Source organism: Lipophrys pholis (genome assembly GCF_963383615.2).
Source record: "Lipophrys pholis genome assembly, chromosome: 19".
NCBI classification, from domain to species: Eukaryota; Metazoa; Chordata; class Actinopteri; order Blenniiformes; family Blenniidae; genus Lipophrys; species Lipophrys pholis.
In genome coordinates, this window is record NC_137647.1 from 3,198,072 (window position 1) to 3,205,597 (window position 7,526).

Sequence of the window (7,526 nt, forward strand, 5' to 3'; positions counted from 1 at the left end):
AGCATTTTTCAAAAACTCCCTTCACAAACTTTCAAAAGGCGCTTTTAAAAAGTTGGATTTTTCAGTGGCTGCGAGCTTCATTGACACCTATAGCACAATAAAAGTTTTTGCGTTTTCACTTTGTCGTGTAAACCTTTACAAGTACCCGGGTTTTTAGAAAAATGGATATTTCCCCCTATGTGTTTGCAAAAAATAAATCTTAAAACAAAACAATGTCATGATTTGTGATGTAAATATAAATATCCACCCTCTTTAGATCTAAATAGAGTCACTGAGTTTTTCTAAATTTCCACTGAGTTTTCAGGAATCATTGTTTTTTAGAAACACAGAGAAATATTGCAGTTTTTTTTTTCTAAATGCCCGGTACGCGTTAACGTGGCCTTAAGTGTAACAAACTGTGTTCGTCAGTGTTTTGATTCATCGTAAATCGTTTTGTCATAAAGTTCCTTGGCTCGTCTTCACATTCAGGAAGTGTCTCATCAGGTACTTTGTGTTTCAGTCTGAGGGCAGGCGAGGCTTCACGGTAAGTATTGATTTAACTCGTTTACTAAAGTTTGACATTTGAGTGAGAGCTGTGAAGTTTACTCAAGTACAGGACTTTTTTAACGAACATTGAGGCTGATAGTTTTATTTATTTGTGGAGCTGTTTTGAGTGATGAGAAGTTAAAAACGCTGATTTAGAAATGGCAGTTTTTACACAAGGTAATACACATCAAATGTGCACCTTACTAATGTGAGTAATCCAAACACACAGCAAACACAGGAAGTTGAATTTTAAAAAGGAAATGCTATAGAGGGACAAGGTTAAGCTAGGCAATAACGACAGTATACAGTGCAATCGTAGAATATTCAGTGATTAAATTTTTCACACTTTGTTATACTCGAGTCTATTAATGAATGTCCGTAAAAAATAAAATTCAGCTTCACAATTAAATCACAGTTACATAGAATTCACAGCCAAACAAAAATCAACAAAGTACTCAGAAAAGGCCTTAAATACTTAGTGTATGCATATGAGTTCTTATTTTGAATAATTTAGCAAAACATTTCCCGAAAAACTTTTTTTCAATTTATATTGTCATTATGGAGTACTGTGTGTAGAATTCTGAGCGGGAAAAAACATTTAAACCATTTTGGAATAAGGCTGTAACATTAAAATGTAAAACTTGAAGCGCATTGAATACTTTATGGATGTACTCTTCAAACTTTTTTTTAACATAAAAAGTTAAGGCAATTTTAAGCAAAAGGTGCAGTAACATTACTTTAAGAGTCTCAGACCCGGCGAACCTGCTTGTGCCTTGTAGCGCCACATTATGTAATAATACTGCAATATGTGGTAATGTTATACATTTTCACCTCATGGTGTAATAGCGCCACATTTTTTCAATAAACTTTGCTGCATTTTGTAATAACTTCTTACATATTGCAACAGTTATTACAAAATGAGTGTTCCTTTTTTTTTTTTTTAAGAAAATTTAATAATTCTGTGCATTATGGAATAAATTCTGCCCTTTTATCCACATGCATGGTTCTATGTTTAATAAGAAAAAAAATGCTAAATCAGGTTGAACGTTTTAGAAAACCTGCTACTGTGGCTGGTAGATGTTTAAAGTTACACGCCAACCAGTATTTCCACCAGCCATTTGAGTCTCTGCACATTACTTTTCCTCCATAGAAGATTAGAAACCAAATCTATCAAAGCTTCTTTTGTACAGCGCCTCAGTAAACTGCAGCCCGCATTCAAAGACGTAGTAATAAAACAGCCGTACAGAGCATCCAAACTACTGCTACACAAAAATGTAAGTGAGTAAAATACAGAAGCAGTTTATGAAATGCATGAAAGGAAAATAAAGTACACGTTCAATAAGTTTGTCTTTGTCCTGAAGTTGTCAGTTTATTTCTAAGCATGTTGAAAAGTTGCACTTAAAGGACTTTAAATAGAGAACGTTCAACTTTAATCAAACAATCCAAGTACTTTTATGTTTTCTCGTTAAACTTCCTCCCGGCTCTGTGACGGACCGGCGGTCTCTCCACGATCCACACTGCCTTTTACCCCCCGGAGTCGTCCGGAACAATCTGGAATCTTCTGCAGACGTGTTGGATTTAGCAGGTACGGATCTTTTCTGCATTCAGATTGTTCATACGCTGCTTTGTTTCCACGTGGTTTTTATCAATGTTCGTGAAAAGACACCATCGTTGCATTTTGCTGGTCAAATACTAAGTTTTGACTGAGAACCGCCAAGGAGAGATGCTAAGGAGATTGTTTTTTAACAAATTGTGACACAGAGAGAGGACATTTTGCTTTCTGGCCGCTTTCAGGAGTTCAATATATTTTCTACGTTTTGGTTCAACATGTCTGGGAAAGCACTTTTGTTTAAGTGACTGAAAAACTGTATTCCAGAACTAATGTGGTGTTGCCGTATTTTCTGAAATATAATTTGAATCCGTCAAAGAAAATAGTATCATATATGTTTTGGTCAAACAGATTAAATGACGAGAGGATTGAAGATAGATTTCAAAAAGGTGAGTTGAAGCTTATCCAAGGCGCCGTTTACACGACAGCGTTTCAAGCATTTTCGTTGCAGAGAGATTTTGCGTCTGGACGAGGACGTTTTGAAAACGATGTTTCTGTACTGAAACCACATGTAACAATATGCTTATAAACATCAACAATGGCAAATTAAATTTGTATGACCCAAGTTGGACTGTCAAAATAAAAGTGCCAAGTCCCAGGAGTACATGAACTGAGAGTCATGACACCACGGAGGCAACTTTTTTCTTTTTGTCCGTCTACTGAGCGTGTGCAGAACTGCTGTTTACTACGTCCGTGGTGCACATGCTCAGTAGCGGCGTTTCCACCGTCTACACAGAGACGGATCACAAGCGTTTTCAAAAAGTTGTATTTTCCTCCGTTTCCATGGAGACGGACTCAGTGCGTTTTCAAAAAGTTTCACTTTGGGAGCCGTTTTCAAAAAGTAGCGTCGCCATTGGCTCCGAGAGGCGTTGTCATGTAAACCGACACCCAAGGCGTGTCGAAAAAATTTGCCGTTTCACTTAAAAACGCTGTTGCGCAAACGCGGCCTGGGGTTGCTGATGCTCATGGCAGGTATGGTACTTACAGTCGGGTATCTTCACATCCGGATAAATGGGGGCAATTCTCCATTAAACAGAAGCTTAATGAAACAGTAACTTTTGAGAAAGTAAGTTTTGCTAATGCTAGAAAAACCCTCTCTTGATGGTAATCAGTTAAATCATCTGTAGGCAGAGAAAGTTCACCCTCCTTGGTGATTCCAGAGCTTCGGGGCGAGCGTTGGTCCGTCTGGCTTCACGCTCCGCCGTCACGTCCTTCCTCTCTACCTGCGCTTTCATCCAACATAAACAGCACGAGCCTCCTGCCCCCTCCTCTCCCCTCCTCCCCCCTTCTCTCCCCTCCTCTCCCCCAGCATGTGACCCACTTCTCCTCCTCTTTCTCTTCTCATGATGGAAAGAAAGCGAGGGGCGATTATCGGTTAAGGCAATGAGCGAATGATGCTGTTAAAGAGACATAAAAAGAAAAAGACGCGGAGGGAGGGAGGGGGGGTGGGCGCGGGTGATAAACACCGATACTAAAACTTCTGCTGGGATTTACGGACCCATTCATTCGAGCGCGGTGGCAGCAAACGATGAAGACACGATGTCAGATACTCCACTTCAAGATTCATTGAAGCTGCGTTGAAAAACCCAATGAATATAGATTATCTGTGAGTTCTATGGAAGGTCGAGGGAGAGGTTTTGTAAAACAGTGTCTCTTTACAGAAATCATCAGGTACACACAGTACAACACTTAGTACCCTAACACTCACTGTGTACAAAGTAGTGAGTTGAAGTGCTGTTCAAATTACTGGAGATTAAAACCTGATTAAAACATCAGTCAGTGGGAGGAAGCTGCTCTATAATCTGGATGTTAGAGGAGGAAGATGCTCTATAATCTGGACGTTAGAGGAGGAAGATGCTCTATAATCTGGACGTTAGAGGAGGAAGATGCTCCATAATCTGGACGTTAGAGGAGGAAGATGCTCTATAATCTGGATGTTAGTGGAGGAAGATGCTCTAATTTGATGTCAGAGGAGGGGGATGCTCTATAATCTGGATGTTAGAGGAGGAAGATGCTCTATAATCTGATGTTAGGGGAGGACAACGCTCTATAATCTGGACGTTAGAGGAGGAAGATGCTCTATAATCTGGACGTTAGAGGAGGAAGATTCTCTATAATCTTGATTTTAGAGGAGGAAGATGCTCTATAATCTGGATGTTAGTGGAGGAAGATGCTCTAATTTGATGTTGGAGGAAGATGCTCTATAATCTGGATGTTACTGTAGGAAGATGCTCTAATCTGATGCTAGAGGAGGAAGGTGCTCTATAATCTGGATGTTCGTGGAGGAAGATGCTCTATAATCTGCATGTTAGGGGAGGAAGATGCTCTATAATGTGGATGTTTGCTCTCACCAACATTTGAAGTCAAGATAAATAATTAACGATTGTCTCTTGACATATGACCTGGCTGTCGGTCAAAACTTTCTCATGTACTGTAGAGAATTCGTAGTAAATATACTCTAATCAAAGTAGTACCTCTTCATCATTCTTCACACACAAATATAACTGGAGTCTTTTCCGTGCAGCTTTTAAGCGCCTTCCCTTCACTCTGCTGCTTTACACAAGATACAGAGAAAATCCATTTTGCGGTGCCTGATAAATTTTCCACGTTGTGAAATATTCATGGAGAAGTCACTTCGGCTTCCCGTCATCTCACTCCCGCACATCACGACTCCATTAAATCCTAAACGCATCTCGTGTACAATATGTACGTAGCAACATGTAATCTGTGTTCGGGCATGGCGGCCTGACCCCGGCCAAAGGGCGACGCTTCTGACGGGTGTGTTTTCCCAACACGCCTCCTTCTGAATATCTTGACAAGAAATCATGAGGAAATGGAAAAGATAAGTAAATAAATAAGTGTGTACGAACTGGTGAACCGGCGATCTAGACCTGTTAGTTTGGTCATCTGAATGTGATCATAACCTTCACTGTGTATTTATTAATTAATTTATTGGTTTGTATGCATGTATGTTTGTATTTTATCAACTAATCGTAAAAACTATTAACCCGAATTGCATGGAATCTTCATGGATGATTTGTAGTAGTAGTAGTAGTAGTCTTTATTTTGAATTTGTACAATGCAATTAAAAAAATAAAAAATAAAAAGAAAGTAATATACTGTACATACAATTCGAAAAGGAGTAGGTTGAAGTAAAACTTATGTTTCCTACCCCTTTATACATTTTCAGTCTTTTGTTTCTTTTACAGTTTTACAAATGATTCAATTTGCAATCAGAACTTACTTAAGCATAGAATATTTCTACTTCTTTTAAGTCTCTATAGTTTATACAAATATACAAATTTTGTCGTCAGCTTCCACATTTACATTATTTATACATATATTATCTACATATTATATTTGTCATCAATCGATTAGATTTGGGGACGTTAACGACTAATGGTTTCCGAATAAATCTCAAAAAACTATGACAAAATGTCCCATACAAAGTAGGTGGGAGTGGCACCTCATGGAGATCAAAGGAGATCAGCGTCTGTTGCCATGGAGACGCTTCCTGCTCAGTGCTTTACACAGTGACGTACAGTAGCTACCTGACCGACCGCGATCGACCATCGCTAGCACGTTGGCTCATACTGATGCTAACTCTGTTCCGCAAAACAAGTGTGGTGTTGGCGAAGGTTAGCGCTCTACCGAGTGTAGCTCTAGTTTATTATATGTTATTTCTTAATACGAGTTGCATGACTTCTCAACCAACTGAAGTATCACTTATAGTCCAGAAACTACGGCGTGTATAATTGTTGGCGCCAAGAAGAGACATTTGTCTATCTCAGTATTCCCAGAATAAAATATAGACTTTCTAGTGAACCTTATCAGGTCAAGCGTTCGCACTGGGCTCGTTTCCTTTCTGTAGAAGTGAGTTTGTCCGTGACCTCTGAGCCCCACGTCTCCTTCCCGAGGGCGGCAGATCTCACAGCCGGCGTCCTGGGAGCGAGTGCGGCCCCTCCAAGGCAAGCAGGCTGCACGACCAAATGCTTTCCGCCGCAAAGCAACGGACTCATCCTGAGAGCAGCGAGACTCACAACAGTCGCTCTGAAGAGCTGCGCTGGCATTGCACGTTATTTCCCAGGTGACGTGTGGCAAACGGGCTTCAAGTGGCCGGCGACCGGCCGAGGTGTCGGCGCATCGGTGTAAATTACGACCGTAGCAAAGGCCTTTGTGTCTGACAGAAGGGGGGCGAGTTCATCCGTCAGCTCCACGGAATGCAATATTGCCGTTATCATTATTATGGCTGTTTTTCTTTATTCGCTCCGACGTGCTGCCGTTAAGGCGACGCCTCGTACGAGCCACGGGCGCGGTTGTTGTTGCTTTGATGGAGCGAAGCAATCCTCTCCAGCCCTCCGCGATGTCTTTGCTACTGCCGCTTAAACTGGTGGACTAGTTTGAGCGGTAGGGACGCACCGATATCGGTATCAAGTGCAATACTGCACATTAAAGATCCCCGATAAAACTCACACAAGCGAGCACAAGCGATGTCTTGAAGGTTTTAATAAGAATGACAAAATGATGTTCTGCCAAAACATCAGGAGGAGGAGACAGATGGTTCATGCAACACCAGCACTTTCGGGGCCGTTCACACCAGAACGCCGGTTCACGGAAACGCACCGTTTTTGACCGATCGTCGACACGAAGCGGCATTTTAGAAGCCCAGAGTGGGGAAATTCTAAAACCCCGGCTCGGCTGTGAAGTGTGGACAGCAAAGACGGATCATCTGGGGAAAAAAAAGAAAAGAAAAAGATGACGTAATCTCCTCGCCTCTGCTCCCCACCGCGGTCTGCGATGTCATCTAATAACCACAACAATGGTTAGACTACGTCCAGTCAAGCTGCAGACGCTACTGACGCTAGCCGGAGGAGGAGCAGGAGCATAGACCTATATAACTCAGAGTTACATAACAGCCTATGAGCAGGAGTCTACTTCTAAATTTCTTTGTGCTCCATGTCTTCTTTGGCATTTTTGGTGTATTTGGTGAGTCACAGCGCCCCTAAAGGCCTAGCATGTGTACTACACGCCCTGAAGCCTTGCGTTGAGCCGCGTTCATAGTGACGTGTGGACGAAACTTTTTTGTATTACGCCGGGGAGAAAAACGGTGGTTTTGGCTCGAGTTAGCCGGATGTCGCTCATTAATTTAACAGGTCAGCATGGAATTCCAAGCCGTGCTACATGCTACATGCTAAAGAGTTTCGGGGCTCACACACCAGCGAGGCCACAGGCTGAACATGATTATTGTGTGACGATTCCGATTCCATTGTCGATTATGCCCAACGAATCGGTTCTCTTATCGTGTCTCATTTGAAAATCAAACCTGCAGCATTAACAGCAGGGGGCGTGCCGAAACTGATTCCAGGGACGTGAATCACCGGGAACCGGTTCT